Genomic DNA, 16,380 nt, shown 5'->3' with positions numbered 1-16,380 from the left:
AACCATGAGACAATGCATTTCTGTTGTTTAAGCCACCCAGTTTATGGTCCTTTGTTACGGCAGCCCTAGGGAAAGAATACATTGGTATTTGAATCTGTGTTTTCTTTGACTAAACTAAGGTTTAGCCAAAGTAAAATGACACATAGGGGACAGAGCCTGGGTGGAACAGAGACTTGCAGAGGCCAGATATCAGCTGTTAGCCGTAAAGGACACTGAGCAAATAGGCTAAGCAAAGACGCCGAGGGGCTGGGCGAATGAAGAGGAAGGGCAGGCCCAGAAAGAACGAGTACCTTGAGAGCTTGGATAGCTTCTGTTCTTCTGTTTCTCCCAACAGGGCTGATTAAATCCAATCTTATCATGAGTATTGCCTTTCACTTAGAGAATTTTCCCCTTCCTGGGTCACAAATTGACCCTTTTCCATGTTTCTGGGGATTCTTTGTGTCAAAGGGAATTCGAGCCACTTACTCAAATGTGTCTGATTTGCACAGGGCATCAGCCTGAAGGATGACACTACTGACCTGAGGGGACTACCTCCAATTAATCACAGCCATCAGCAAGTCCGATTTAACCTTCCCAGAGTCACGCAGAGCATGTCACCATCACAACTATTGATTCCTGGCTGGTGGGTGCCGTAGCTCAAGGTGCTTCTGGGGAGAGACGGGAACAGGGTCTTTGTTCTCACGGCCACCACAGTGTCCAGGCCCTTTCAAAAGCTGTTTATTCTAGATAGTTTGTTCAGGAGTCAAGTTGTATTATTTTCCAACCAAAATGAGTCTAAGCTAGATTGTTGTTTCAGTGTTACCTTTGGGCTACTTCCGCAATCTCTTAGGTTAAGCCCAGACTTCATTAACACACCTGGACATTGTGACACCTGCCACCTGCCTGCTGCTTCTCTCTTGCTCACCCCTGTGTTCCTAGCAGGTAGCAGATAGCTGTGTACCTAGGTGAACCCAACAAATACTTGTGGAATAAATGAAAGACCCTGGGGCTTGGAATCATCTAGGCTGAGTTCAAATTTGAACTTCACGTGTTCTGTTCTGGGCATTGTGCTCAGTACTGTGGAGACTGAGATGGGCAAGATTTGATTCCCACCTTCTGGAAGCTCACAGTGAGGGTGGGCATGCAAGTGGAGAGGCAGGGAGACAGGCTTGGAAACAGATCCCAGGGGGGTCTGTGGTAAACCCAGGGGGAGCATTTTAGCTAGTCCCCTTTGCTGGGAAGGAACTTGAGTCAGAGATGCAAGTGGGAACCTCAGCTTTACCTGACTGAACTGTCCTCAAAAAAGGACTCATCTAACAGGCCATCTCCTTGAACATGGACATGATCACATAGCCAAAGGAAGGAGGTGTTTTATGGGTCAGCCTGTTTGCTGCTGAGAGGCCCTATGAGAGGTTTGGTGTTCCCGGACTCCCTGGTAAATAAACCCTGGCATGTTTTGCTCTAAATCCTCAGCTTCTTACAACTAAACACAGTTCCTATAGGCTACTGTTATAAGTGCCTGAGTGATGGATTGGCTGGTTTCTTCTTTCCACAAGCATTCATTGCTTACTTATTATAAGTCAGACTCTGTCCTGAGTACGGGGAAAAGAGGTGGAAAAGCACACTCTCTCCCTCAAGACTCATGATGCAGAGCAGGAGACAGTAGGAGACAGGTAACTACCCTACAAGTAGCCTCTCATGAGGACACACAGAGGAATCATTGATGAACAAAGATGGAGTCGCTGTGTCAGTGCTATCTAAGGAATCTAATGAATGGCTATAAACAATCGAACACTCAGCTGATGTATACCTGTGCAGTCCTTGAAAATGGGGAGGGTTTTATAAGTAACCTGGAAAATGCTCCGTTGTAATAATAGGTTAAAGAAAAGGGCACAAAATCATCTTTAGAATATTATAACTGCAAAACAAGTTAAGAATCTAAACAAAATAAGAGTATATGAATGAAAAGTTGGAAGGGTTTACACAGAAATGGAAACGATTATTTTCTGGTGTAAGGCTCTGTGCACTTTTGCTTTTTTCTTTATGTATATATAAATATAAACACACAAACACATACATCACCATATCCATATATATAGTTTAGTATATAATTAGCATTCTTAACTTTTTAAAAATGGGACTAAAATGCTAACTGGCTTTTCTTTTTAAATGTCCTGGTTACTATAAATTATTAAAACTGTGTTAAGCATGAGGTGGGAGTGCAGTGGTTTTTGAAGTGGATGGCATGAGTGATGTGAATCTACTGGCCCATGGTGTTCCCCATTAGACAGAGACTTCTTTAGACACAGATGAGGCCAAATCCAGGATGCAGAATTCACTGGGAGACCTCCTTGTGTCTCCCGGGAGCGATTGCCAAGCCTGCGATGTAAGGAAAAACAAATCAGTCAAGAATCCCAAGAAAAAAATCCCAAGAAAAAAATCCCAGAATGCAGAGTGTCTAGAATGTATCACTTTAATCCAGTATCCAATGTAACATTCCAGGAAGCAAGGCAACGTGAACCATAGACCAGAAAAAAGCAGTCAGTGGAGTTAAGGGGAGGGCTGGGGTTAGGGTTAGGGTTGGTGTAACGTTTGGTGTAACGAAAAGAAGTGATAAAATCTGCTGTATCCATTGAATCATCATCTGTTCCACTCTTTCTCTATTTTTCTCTCTCGCTACCCTTCTTCCTCTCTCTCTGTGTCTCTTTTCCCAGAATAAACAGAGCATAAAAAATTGAAGTATGTAACATGCTGATAGGTACCAGAATTTATTTGCCTTTGAATTGAAACTGGACGATGTCAACCAAACTTTTCTGTTGTTCATTTACTATCATAAGGGGCATGAAAAGGTCTCAGAATCTGTGGGAAATGTGGCAAATTGTATTTTCCATGCTCTGTTCCCCTATGATTCTTCCTATTTGGCATTCACATTATTTATGGCTCTAAGTGTTATCTGAAAATACAATTTTCTGATGGCTACAGGGTTCCTCACCTGTCTGCTTTGTTCTGGATTTCAGATTATGTTGGTGGGATGACAACAAGGTCTGGGAGTAAATGTATCCTTGGGGAAGAAGAGCTTCCCTGGGTCAAGGAGAGAGCTGTGAGCAGGCAGGCTGGGCTTGGAGCTCAGTTCTTCTGACATTTCGGCAAATGGGCCCATGACATATTGTCTACTCCACTGTTAGTGTCTTGAAGTCAAGGACAATGTCATTCATTCATTCATTCATTCATTCATTCATTCATTCATATATACCTCCTTAGCACTTATGTGATGCCTGACATACACCATTGTACTGAATGAATGAATAATAAATAAATATACCTTTGGCATTTTACAGGCTAGTACCAAGTGAATGATGACACTTTCGTAAATCTTTATTGGCCAAAGTTGAATAAGTGATGGATCATGTAATATTTATATTGAGTCAATTCTTAATTTATTATAGTGAGCATTCATTCATATATTCATGTGTTCCAACATGGATTGAGTGCCAGCTCTATGCAGGCTTTATGTTGGGGGTCAGAGGGATGACTAGTCCCGATTGTAATCATTTCCTCTCACGTGCAGGGAGTTTCACTAACGTGCCACTCCTGGGTTCTCTCCATCCCTCACTTGCTCCTCCCCAGGAAAGGAGGAGGAGCGTATCTGGTGGGTTAGTTTAGAGGGTGGCAGTAAGAGCCAGTGGCACTCAGAGTGTCTGTGGCAAATAGGATCCTATACGGAGCTTCTGGAAGGCCTCCAAAGATGAATCACGGAGCAGACCCTCCAAGGCCTTTGCAGTATAGCCACGCTCACATTTGCTAATAACTTTCCTCCTTTTGAGAAAAACCCCTTGAGTTGCTACTGAATCCTGGTGGAGACTCAACATTTGATCAATGCACCAAATAGGAGCTGCCCATCATGAACAGAGTATTATCTGATCCCCTAAGACACAGGCTGGATGAGTGCAATAGCAATCCGTCATTAAGAGGAAATGGTAGGTAAGAGCCAGGGCTGGAGAGGGTCTGGAAGGTGCAGCAGATTGCATGAGCAGGTATCTCGGACTCCCTTGACACCTATTCTGATGTATTGGTGCCCACTGCCCCAGATGCCTGGCACAAGGAGAGCTTCCTATGGTCAAACTTGATTCCAGAGAGTTGCAGCATCTGGTAATGATGAAGTAGCTTGGTTGGACTAAACTTCTGACAGCAGTGCTCCAGTCTGGGCAAAAGATATATACATATATGTGTATATATATATAAAACAGCCATTGGTGACACTGGAGAGCAACCAGAAAGAGGCCAAAACTGCAGAGGAGGACGAAAGAGTTCAGGGCTGGAAGAGGAGCTAGAAAGATGGGAGAGAAATCCTGAAAGGGAGGGAACCCCCAAATCTGCACATCAATTTTCCCCAAATCCTTGGCAGATTACTAACTACACATGTGTGGAGGGCAGAGGACTGACCACAGGAAGCCTGGCGAAAAAGCTGCAGCTGGACGTGGAAAGCCCTGAGCAGAGATTTCAGCTTCTGTAAACTGCAAGGGAGACAGTGTGGAACTGGGATCCGGCTTAGTTAGCTGCTTGCTGGAATAAAAATCCCAGAATGCAGAGTGTCTAGAATGTATCACTTTAATCCAGTATCCAATGTAACATTCCAGGAAGCAAGGCAACGTGAACCATAGTCCAGAAAAAAGCAGTCAGTGGAGTTAAGGGGAGGGCTGGGGTTAGGGTTAGGGTTGGTGTAACGTTTGGTTGTATCAGCTAAACAGGGAGAGTTACCATTAATACATCCAGTCCATATACACAGTATGTCTCTCCATCTATTTAGATATTCTTTGATTTTTTAAAATCAACACTTTGTAAGCATACAAATCCTATATATATTTTGTTAGATTTATACCCATAAGTATTTTTGTTTGTTTTTCTGAGTTATTTTTGTTTTATTTTTTGTTTTCTTGCCTGCCTTTGGATTCCCTGATATTTTTTAAAAATCTATTTTGATTTATAGTGTTTTTGAGAGTATGTCTTTTTTTAAGAGTTTTTAGTGGTAGATCTATATATATATATATATCCTACATTAATTGGAGAGCTTGGACTTCTAGACATCTTTGGAGGGGAAATAATATTTTGCAGTTTTATTATCTCTTTATTTTCTGTGATATCACCAAATTAGGCTTAATAGGCCCACCTGATCAATAAGGATCCCTGGGTTCAGTGAGTTCAAGTAACTTGTCTAAGATCACACGGTTTGTTAACAGCCTTAAGAAAGCAGTAATAACATTTTTGAGTGGATGAAGGAGTCAGTACCAAATTTCTGATTTCTTGCCTACCAGAGGTCAGACACATGTCATGGTTCTGGCCAGGGAAAGCAGCGGTACTTCTGCCAAAATCGTAGAACTTCTCCCTCTTTTCATAAACAACCCTTAGGCAATCTTGACAAGCAAAATGGTTTAATGCAAAATTGTTTACCAGGGTTCTCTCCTTTTTTGTAGGTGTTTACACTTATTTTATAGTCTCTTTGACATTTAGAAACATGAAAAACATTATCTAATTTAGTGCTAATGTGACACTGGTACCTTTCAGCAGCAACCAAATATAGATGATTGCAGAGGGTCAGCTCAGGTAAAGTGCATCGCCATTCCTAGACTCACTCTCAAGGGAATGCAGTTTCTCTCTCCTAAAGTTCACAAGGTGGAAGGGCTGAGATATCAGGGTCCTGAAAGACCATGTATTGGAAACTCCATTAGATGATTCCCTTCATTTCACTATTACCCATACTTTCAAGAAGCATTTAAAGTCAGCAGTGCCCGTCAAGCCTTCCTGTTAGGAGAGACCACACTCCACCTCCTAGGAGAGATCCTGTGGTAACAGGCGTGGAGCCCCGGATACAGGAAGCATGAGGCAGTGTTTGGACTTTCTCACCTCCAGGGATTGTACCTCAGTTCCCCCTGGCCCACCTTCTCTCTTAGTCACTGTCACGGTCAAAGCCTCCTCCTCTAAATCTGGAACTCCAAACCCCGATCTCCATCCATACTTCCAGTTCTTTTACTCTCCCTGCCCCCTGTCTGTCACTGAGACCCCCGCCCTCTGGGCTCCTCTCTCTTCTGCCAGTTGTCACCTGGCTCCCCGCTGCCCATTTCTCGCTGTCCAGCTTGGCTCAGGTATGCTATTGTGGCCCAGCATCTCACTCACGTTCTCATAAATAGCCCAAACTGCTCCCTTGTCTGTAGCGTAAACCCACCTTGCCCCAAGTAGCTTCTCGGTGTCTCATCTCAGTATCTCGATAGCTGAATTCTGATAGTGAAATCAAGCCTCCACAGATAAGTTGATATCATTACAAATTCAGAGTTGGCCTTTGGTGCCTTTGGGCAATTCTTCTACATTTTGCCATGGGTCGCACTATCATTCCTTCAGCAACTATTTTTCATTTTCGCTTCTTTGCTCAAACCTCTAACTTACCCTGTCACTTCCCAGGCTGAGCAGATGACTGCACGCTCACCTTCACTGAGAAAAAACCAGGCCAAAGGGAGATGTTCATCAGTTTCATCCTGTGACATTTGTACCCTCATCATATTCCTATTAAACTGTATCTGGATCATGCCGTTCTGCTTCCTCAGGAATCTTATACTCCACTAAACAACCATCCTCACCCCTCCTTTCTGTGTGTGTGGTTCATGACTTTCTGTTTCTCCCTTCAGAATAGAAACACTCCATGTTAAAAAACAAGCAAACAAACAAATGAAAGCCTTAACTCCCAGCTACTACTTGTGTTCTCCCATCTTCTCCTTAGCCAGTTTTCTTAATAAACCCATTCATTTTTTAGGTCTTCATTTTTAAAAGCTTCCCTGCTATGGACTTAATTATAATTTGGCTTCTTTCCCTTCCAACTATCACTGAAATCCTCTTTCTAAGGGCACCTATGACCTGACCATTGCCTCAAAAAAATGAATTCTCTTCTTACTTTCTATTTCTCTAGTGTGTGGAAATATTGATAGCTGCCTCATGTCTTAGTTAGATTAATTAATTTATGAATCAGTGATAAAGTCACTTAGGTAAAAATTCAAAGAGTGTGACAAGCGAAGACAATAAAAATTATTCTTCTCACCTGTCTTCTGCCCATTTACTTCCCATTCCTGGAGGCAACCACTGTTACTAGTTTTGTGAGCAGTTTTTGCACACACAAGCAAATATGCATACTTACACATGTACACACATATGCACGCTCATGCATATTCCCCTGACTTTTTTAACAGAATAAGCATTTGCTAACTTAGCACTATATATTTGCTGAAAGAGTATGTACTTTAGTCATTTCGATATTAAAAAATCCCTTCAAGAAAGTTATCCAGTTTATAATGCAGCCAACCAAAATTTAGGAATGTCTAGTTTCTCACGCTGCTGCTAATACAGTGTCAAAAACATTTTTAATTTTGCCTATATGATGGATAAAATTTGCATCTCAGTGTACATTTAATTTGCATTTCTTTTATAATAAGGAAGTGGAACTTTTTTTTGTATGTTTAAATATTACTCACATTTTTTCCTGTTAAATATTTGTATCTTTGCAGTATGGGCCTGTATATAAAATTGTTAATATTTTCCTCATTAATTTGTAGATCTTCAGGGAATTTAGATGTTTGTCCATTATATGATTTTCCAAACAGTATTTTTTCCCACAGTAGCAATTCCCTTCTTGGGGGGTACTCGGGCCACTCCTCTTTGTGGTCTTCTCAGACCCATTCTCTTTTGGTTTTCCTGCTTCCTCATTGTTCCTTTCTCCCCAGGATCTTCTCTGGGCAACTTAGGCTTTGCATATTGGGATTTCCAAGGGCCTCAATCCAGCCTTCTCCTGTTCTCTCCTATGTATCTTTCAAGATGATCCTATTTATTATTATGTGACTCAGTGCTCACTCATACGCTGATGTCATTCAGAGCAAGTTCTCTGGGTGGACCAGATGAACCTTCTTCCTAACTTCAGAAAGACACCCAGCTTCCTACAGGAGAGCGGGTTATCGTCATGAGATATCCTCTAGCACCTCAGACACAGCCGGTCAGGAGAGAACGCACCATCCTCAGCCCCTCCGAAGCTCTGATCAGCCATAAGCCTGCTGACTTCTTGCATATCAAATTGATATGAAAATCATCAACATTAACTGGTGACCCCAGCTGGAAATCCACCAGGCTTCTCACATTTCTTCTTTCCCTTTATTGTCCAGATTCTAACTGTGTTCCTGATTTAGATGTAAAATCTGTCATATTAGTCCCTTCTCTCCATTTCTAAAATGGTTCCATGGTTCATGTTTTCATCACTTTGCTCTTGAAAACTTGACTGCTTCTCTCTCTTCCTGCCCCTTTGATTCATCTCCTACAAGATGGCTGCCAGGGGGGTTCCCCAAATCTGCTTCATCACTCTCCTGCTTAAATTAAACCTTACGGTGGATTTTAAGGTGAACAAACTTCATTTTAGCTCACCATGTTCTTGTGGTATGTGGAATAATGCTCCCCAGAGATATATATCCATGTCCTCATCCTTGGAACCTGGGAATGATTACCTTATATGGCAAAATGGACTTTGCAAAATATGATAAAGTTAAGGATCTTGAGTTGGGGAGACTCCTTGGATTATCCATTTGGGCCCTAAATGTAACCACAAGTGTCCTTATATTAGGGCAGCAGAGGGAGATCTGAATACAGATGAGCAGACAATGTAGTGACAGAAGGAAGAGATCAGAGCATTGTGATCAAGGAATGCCAGCAGCCTTAGAAGCTGGAAGAGATGAGAAATGGATTTTCCCCTGGAGACAGCAGAAGGATTTTGGGCTTTGTAGAACTCATTTTGGACTTCTGACCTCTAGAACTGTAAGAGAATAAATGTGCATCATTTTCATGCCACCTCCCCTCAATTTCCTAATGATTTGCAGAAGTTCTTTCTTTTATACTAGAGGAAATTTGGAGGAAAAACTTTATTCCTGGTTTCCTTTTAGCATCACTCTCTCCCTTCTCTCTTCCTGGGCTCCTTCTGGTCCCTCACACACACATCCAGGGAGGAACTCATGACTGCAGTCTGCTTATGATTTCTGACCCACAGAAACTGTGAGATAATAACTATTTGTTGTTTTAAGCTCCTAAGATTTGGAGTACTTTTATGTAGCGGTTGATAACCAATATGTGTGTATTTCAGTGCTTACAATGGGTGCAATGATACAGGGTTTCTTGTTAAAACTGGTTAACTTTCTGCATCTGCTATGTTCTTTCACTTTTTCTGAGAGTCTGTGTTATGAGTAAAGTAGAAAGAGCCCTCAGTGAGAGACAGAAGACTGAGGATCTAGACTTTAAACTGCCAGTAACAAGGTAGTCTTGATTTCCTTACCTGGAAAATACATTGGCTGCACATTGGAATCATCTGGGAAACCTGACAATGTCGAACACTAGGTCCTACCCACAGAGATTCTGATTTAATTGGTGTAAAGTGTGACTTGGGCATCGGAATTCCTAAAATCTCTCTAGGCGATTCTACTCTGCAGTGAAGGTTGAGAACTGTCGCCCTAGACCAGTGGTTCCCAGATGGTGGTCCCCCTGCCAGCAGCATCTGCATTACCTTGTGGACTTGTTAGAAATGTAAAATTGCATGCCCCTCCCCAGATCTGCTGACCAGAAACTCTGAGGTGGGACATGGCAAGCCCTCCAAGTGCTGCTGATGTGTTCTACAGTTGGAGGACCACTGCTTTGTCTAGATGATTCCAAGGTTCTTCCAGTTCAGAGGTGTACACATCTGGGTTTTGCTGCTCTGGGGTTCCACATCAGTCTCCTCATCCTAATGCTGTCCACTTAAAGCATGTGGCCTAACCAAATTTCTGGTTGTATATTCCGGTCACCCTGACCCTGAAGATACAGGTCCTGAAAGCCTGCAGTTTTCCCGAAGCAATAGTTGTTATTCACGTGTTAACTGGGGAGCCGAACTGGTAAATGTTGCAGAACTAAAGTTGCCAAGGAACCCAGATGCACATAAACCTGCTAGCAAACATTGTAATTCTATTGAGGATCCTTTTTCCTCAGGTATGGTATTCTGACATCAAAGAGGACTTAAGTATGCTCTGAGGAGCCCAGAATCTTCTCACCTATATATGTATAGAGTATAAGTAAATAAAAATAAAATAAAAGTTGGAAGGCAGAGGAAATGAAAACAAACGAGTCAGATACTGGGAATCAAATAATACTGGGGTCCGAAGCCCTTGTCAGTGTGCACTTCTCAGGTTCTGCCCAGTTGATCCCCCTCCTCACAAGTGAGGGTTTGTTAAAGCAGAAGAGAAGACAAAAACAGTCCAGGAAGGAACCAATAATGACTTTGATGGGAAAAGCAGTGGCTCTCTTGATAATAGGACCAGATTTTGACGGATCACTAGGTGGGTCAGCTACTGTTTTCATCAGTTTAGTCAACCCCGTCACTTTGGCCAGCTATATGAAGTCATCTGTTCCACTGAAGATGTCAGGAAGGGATTTGCATTGTGGGAATTACTATTTTGCAAGCAGTTTTCATAACTTAAGTAAATTAGTGTTTAAGTTCATCGATGGCACTTGAATGTGGGTTAAACTGACATTTGTGGAGAAAATCTGCAAAAAGTATATGGTATGTTTGAAAAGATTTTCATGAAAATATAAAAATTATTACTAAGAAAAATGATTCTATTTCAGGGTTCTGAAAAACACATTTATGTTGAAGACTTCATTTCTGGTATAAATGGGGTTTATTATTATTATTATTGTCAATATAAGGCTTCCTATGTATCATCTCATTAATTTCACATAGCCCTATGAATAGGGTAATATGATGGGCCCATAAGACAAAGAAACTAAGAGTTGGAGAACTCAAGGTCAGGGAGAGAGGTCATGCCAGAGTAGGCATGAAAGGCCAGGGAATCTGACTGGTGCTCATATCTTAATCCCTGTGTTTTCATTTCCCTAAAAGAAAAGGGCAATCCTTCATTCTAAGTCAAAATGGAACCTCAACTAGTTACCTCATTGCTCTTATTCTCTGGCGTTTCCCAACCTATCCTTTTGACTGGATTTGAGAACACATTCCCAAAGCTGGCCCTTAGGCTTCTCTTGGTTAAGCAACACAGTTTAAAATCCTCTGGTTTTCTGTCCTAGGACCTGTTTTCCCTGTCTGATAATTTGCCCTGGTCTTCCTCATCCACTGAGTGGCAGTGATTGAAACTGGACCAAACCTGATGCCTCTGCACTCTTCTGAGCTCTGGAGAGGTGTTTGCTGCAGTGACAGGTGGCTCCTGCTGCCTCCCAGAATCACAGAATCTTCTATTTTGAAGGTACTTATTTGCAGTGCTTCCTAGCCTCCAGGCACAGATTAAATGCAATTACACAATTTATTACTGTATAATCATTATTTACCTGGGGCTTTCCAAACAATAAACCCTAAATTGCATTCCCCAAAGGTCAAAAGCAATTTTTCTTATCCTTGCAAAGTGCTTAATGACTTTGTACAGGAACGCAATCCATACATATGAGGAGTGAGTGAATATGGAAAATAATTTGTTATTTTGAAATGTGAATGGATTAAATACCTGAATTTTAAAAAATCCTATCATGTACTGGATTTATAAGAAGTCTGCTATAAGAAAACATCATGTTGGACAATAACACTCCTATTTATTTTATCGCTAAGGTTAGATCCTCCAGTTTAACATGCCATGTGTCTGAGCTTGGGCTGCTATAACAAAATACCAGAGACTGGTGGCCTTAAAATTTTTTTCTCACAGTTCTGGAGGCTGGAAGTCCAAGGTTAAGGTGCAGCAGATAGGGTTCCTGGTGATTCCCTTTTCTACCTTCTCACTAATCCTTCACATGGTGCAGACAGAGAGAGAGAGCTCTGGTGTCTCTTCTTAGAAGGACACCAATCCCTTATGGGGGCCCCACCCTTTGACTTCATCTAACCCTAATCACCTCCCAGTGACCCCACCTCCAAATATCATCATGCTGGGGGTTTGGCTTCACCATAGGAATTTTGGCAGGAACAGACTGTCAGTACATAATACACGGGAATAGATGAGGAAATTGAGGCCCCATTAGGTGAAAAGGCTTAAAGGAAGGCAGCATTATAGGGCTAGACCTCCATGCTGTGTCTTCTAGAATGTTAGCCAGAGTGAAGAGAAGCCTATCAAAGAGAGAGGCCTTGTCCTGAATAGGAAATAAATGGATTCAGAAGGAGAAGGAATGAATATATTGGTTCCGCAGGCCTCCAACTGTGGAATACCTCTGGGCAGAAAGGGCCACTGCGGAGGCCATGTGCTTCCAATCTCCTTCCTGTGCTTCTGACAGGTTGCTGCTAAAGCATTCTTGGGTTCCAATCTCTGTGCAACCTCAGACTCATTTGTTACCTCAATTCTGTCATTATTATTATGTAACAGGTAGGAGGTGACATTTTCTTGCAACGGGGTCCAAGACTGATTAACAAAACAGTGTCCCTGGACCAACCTCTGTACACGGCGTATAGACATTGCTCCAAATTCTTCCCTCCTGGTTCCTCAGAGGGCTGCGCCCGTGTCCTGCGTTAACTCTGGAGGCTGCGACTGGCTTTGTGCCCTTCACCTCATGGTTCCCTGACTTTCCCAGCATCCTCTACTCTCACTTCCAGCTTTGAGAGAGTAAAATGTTCATTTCCCTTGAAGGAGTTACTGGTCTCCATCACACACGTGTGCTCTGATCGCAACCCTGCTCAGGCGACGGAAGTACTTTGTCTCTCTTTCTCTTTCAACCTTTGTTTTCTAGCGCAGTACTAGCGAACTGTAAAATGAATGAACAGTTGACATGGGCAACAGTGCAGCTGAATCTCAAAATCACTGCACTGAGTGAAAGAAGCAGATAAAAGCAAAAGAGTACAAACTGTGTGAGTGTGTGTCTACAAAGTTCTGAAAAATGTAAACCAGCCCGTGGGAGGAGAAGCTAGACTGGTGTTTGCTTGGGGGCTGAGGCCGGGGAAGAGAGAGTACTGAGAAGGGAGGGGAGGGACTGTAAAGGGGCATCAGGTTTTTGGAGGTGATGGTCATAGCTGTTCTCTTGATTGTTTTCACAGGTGCGTATTTGTCAAAATTTAATGAATTGTTTGGTCCTTTTGGATTTTGCTTTTAAGCTTTGTATTGAACAAGTAAAGAACCATTTCATTAAGGGCTATTTTTCCCCATTACTGACACAAAACTATTCTAAATATTTTACCCAATACTCCATGAAATATGAGATTTTCCACACTGAGTGCTGGGAAAAAGAATTGTTCCTGGCCCCATGTCAGCTGTGGGGAATAGTTCCCTGACTCCCTCCTAATGGCCTCAGGTGCTGTGCTCACACCCACATGCTGATTAGTGTGCAGCTGCAGACCTGGGGACCCTGCAGACCCCTGGGGTTGTCCGCCCATGCAGCTCTCTTGGCTTCAGGGCTCTGCCCTCCGAACTCCAGCCGTGTTGGGATCTCCACTGTCTCAGCCCCATCATCTGGACTCAGTCAGTCCACAGCACCACGAGGCTTCTCCCTGTGCCATGGCCTGCAAACTCTCCCCAGCACATGAGGTGTGGCAGCTGTCAGGCTGGTATCATTAACTTACGTCTCTCACCGATCACTGTCCTTTATTGCCTTATGTCTACTGCTTGAAGAATGCTGTTTCATAGGTATGGTGGTGTTTCAGGTGAGGGTAAATCTGGTCCCTATTACTCCATCTTGACCAGAAACTTACGTCTTCTCTTCTCTTGGGTTTATGAAACGGTTTGGATCATTGGATGAGGCACTCCCTTTGAATTCTGCTTCCAGAAATGACCTTTAAATGACGTTGTGTGACAGCACATCTTTTTCCTTTCCTGTCCCCATCAGTTAGAGAAGAGAGTTTGAACATTGCATTAAATATCCCCCTTCTCTTATAACTGACATTATATTTGTACAATTTGGAGGCCCATATACTAAATCTAACTCAAAGATGTGTGTGTGTGTGTGTGTGTGTGTGTGTGTGTGTGTGTGTGTGTGTGTGTTTGCTTGTACTATGCTTACAAAGACTCACTAGTCTTCAACATTAAAGCACTGGAGTTTTCCATTGAATATATGGATTTCTGGCTCCTCTTGAAGTTAGAAGACCTGACATCTTAGCTTCATGATCCCACATAGGACCATTTATCTAAAATGCATTAGCAGCAGCCCCTTTTTGAAGGGCTACATACTCCCCACTTTGACAAAGGCCTCCCCAGGTACTCACCCCTCATTTCTGTGTCTTGACTGGCCCCAAGATGGAAGAGGATCTGTGGGCCCCAGTGTGGAGGCCAAGAGTGTAAACTCTGGAATTCAAGGGCTCCCGGTTCAAGTCTGTATCTGGCGTTTTGGCGACTTGCCTCAGTGCTTCTCTCCACATGCTCGGTGCTAAGATGCGCTTCTTGCTTCTACGCCCTTTATTTTTACCCTCTGCTCCCGTACAGAGTCTGGCTTTGCTGTTCCATAGGCTTTGTTCTCTGTCTAGTCTGTACTTTGCTTTCAGATCCTATAACCAGCAGAAAGACCAAAAGACTTGCTGATGGATTCAGTAAATCTTTATTATTCCTTTTGGGCAAATACTTTGTACCAAGAGAACTCAGAAACCAGAAGCCACTGTAGAAGATTCTTGTCTTCTACACTTGAAGGTCAAGTGCCTATTCTTGGATCAGTCAGCTTTGCTTACAGTGTTAACAAATCATATGATCAGCTTTCTCCAGGAAAGACTGTGGGCTTGCCAGGTTCTTAGAGAAGGATAGATTTCTCTAAGCTACTGCATTTAATTGACTTCGTCTATTGCCTAGGAGCTACCAAGAGTTGGTCCTGTAACTTTACAATAATGATGATAACAAAAGTAATAAAGATTATAGCAGCAAGAGCTACCTTTTGTCAAACACTATTTTGCAGGCATCATATCACATACTTTACACAAATTAGCTCATTTTTTCCCCCATAGAAACTATAATAATTATGGACTTTTTTTCCACCTTAAGGATGAGGAAATACTCTCAGAGAGGTTAAGTGACTTTCCCAAGCTCATGTTAGGGTGAGGAAAGGGATTCAACCCCAAAAGGTCAGATTCTAAAACTTTTTGCAATGAGGCACAGAGAGAAAACCAAAGACTATCAAATGGGGGCGGGGGTGGGTGGGGGTGGAACAAACCTGTGGGGTAGGACTCAGCATTGTCATGTTGTGGAGGCCTCTCAGGGAGACTGGGAAGGGCTTTGGTGTCCCAAGTGGAAAGGGCAGGAGGGGCATCTGGTGGCCTGTGAGTGGTGCCCATGTAAAATAGTGGTTTTTCATCATGGAAACAACACAGGTTCCTGTACCAGCAGACGAGGTCCCGGCCCTGCCATCTACTTGATCCACAACCTTATGAGAGTTACTTGACCTCCATGAACCTCAGCTTCTTTTTCTTAAAATACAGAGAATAATATTCTGCTGCAATGTTGTGAGGGTCACTTAAGATGGTCTATGTGAAAGTTTATCAGATAGGGTGTTCAGTATACTCAAAACAGTAGTTTCTGTTGAAAGGCTGTTTGGAGATTTAAAAGGGGATAAATGTGATGGTTTCCTGGGACATAATAGACACTCAGTGCACGATAATTATTAGAGTTCCACAATCTTGTATCTGTAATTCCCAAACCCAAAAGGCACTGAACTTGAATGTTTAGTGCCAAAATGAATTTGAGGCCAAAATATGACCTGAGGTGAGGACACTCTTAACTCTTATACCAGTCAGGTTTTTTGATAATGGGGGTCCTGTGAAATATACTGTATACATCATATCGTATCTCTAAGGTCAGAAGATTTCTGAATTCTGAAACTCCTCTGGCCTCAAGGATTTTGGATAAGTGACAGTGGATGGACATTATTGTTATTATTATCCCTTTATCTGGTTCCCTGTTTGTTAATGAGTCCTTCCAGAAACAGCAGCCTCTCTTAGTTATTTAAGCCTTTTCTCTCCAATTCCTAGAGTAAACTCCTGGGGCATGGTTGGTAATTTGTAAATGTGTGCTGATTAAATAAATGAATGATAGGGTTTTGGTGGTGAAGGAAGTAAAAGTGGAGTTCCAGAAAATAAGAGAGGAAGGCTATGCACTGTTTTCTCCCTTCTTTTCTTAGGTCTTTTAAAGATGCTGAGCTGTTTGAGGGGCCCACATCATTAACAGTAGAGTTGGGAGGAAGGGCTGGAAGCAGCCCCAGAAGCCTGAAAACGCCATTCAGGGAGTGGTACTGGTAGCAGCTCTGTGCTTCGTGATTCCATCAAGGAGCACAATTGCCTTTTTTGGAGGGCTGGCTCAGACACAGTTGGTGTTACAGGCTTTGCAGCCATAGTGCAAGGAAAAGCTGGGAAAATCCCACAAAGTGAAATTGTATCTGCTTGCGGTCAAGTCGGGATTC

General features: G+C 42.6%; 1 long non-coding RNA gene across 1 annotated transcript in view; it reads left to right on the top strand.

Annotated features, from left to right (window-relative positions):
• LOC140845469 (uncharacterized) overlaps nucleotides 1–11,244 on the top strand; it is an 82,856-nt gene extending 71,612 nt beyond the window's left edge. Inside the window, exon 3 of the long non-coding RNA XR_012124240.1 lies at nucleotides 11,107–11,244. This is a non-coding gene — a long non-coding RNA (uncharacterized lncRNA). The remainder of the gene's footprint in view (nucleotides 1–11,106) is intronic.
• Nucleotides 11,245–16,380: the final 5,136 nt, after the last annotated feature.

This window comes from Manis javanica, chromosome 2 (genome assembly GCF_040802235.1).
Source record: "Manis javanica isolate MJ-LG chromosome 2, MJ_LKY, whole genome shotgun sequence".
Taxonomy (NCBI): domain Eukaryota; kingdom Metazoa; phylum Chordata; class Mammalia; order Pholidota; family Manidae; genus Manis; species Manis javanica.
The sequence above is the reverse complement of the archived record's forward strand: the minus strand, read 5'-3'. Positions and strand labels throughout refer to the sequence as shown.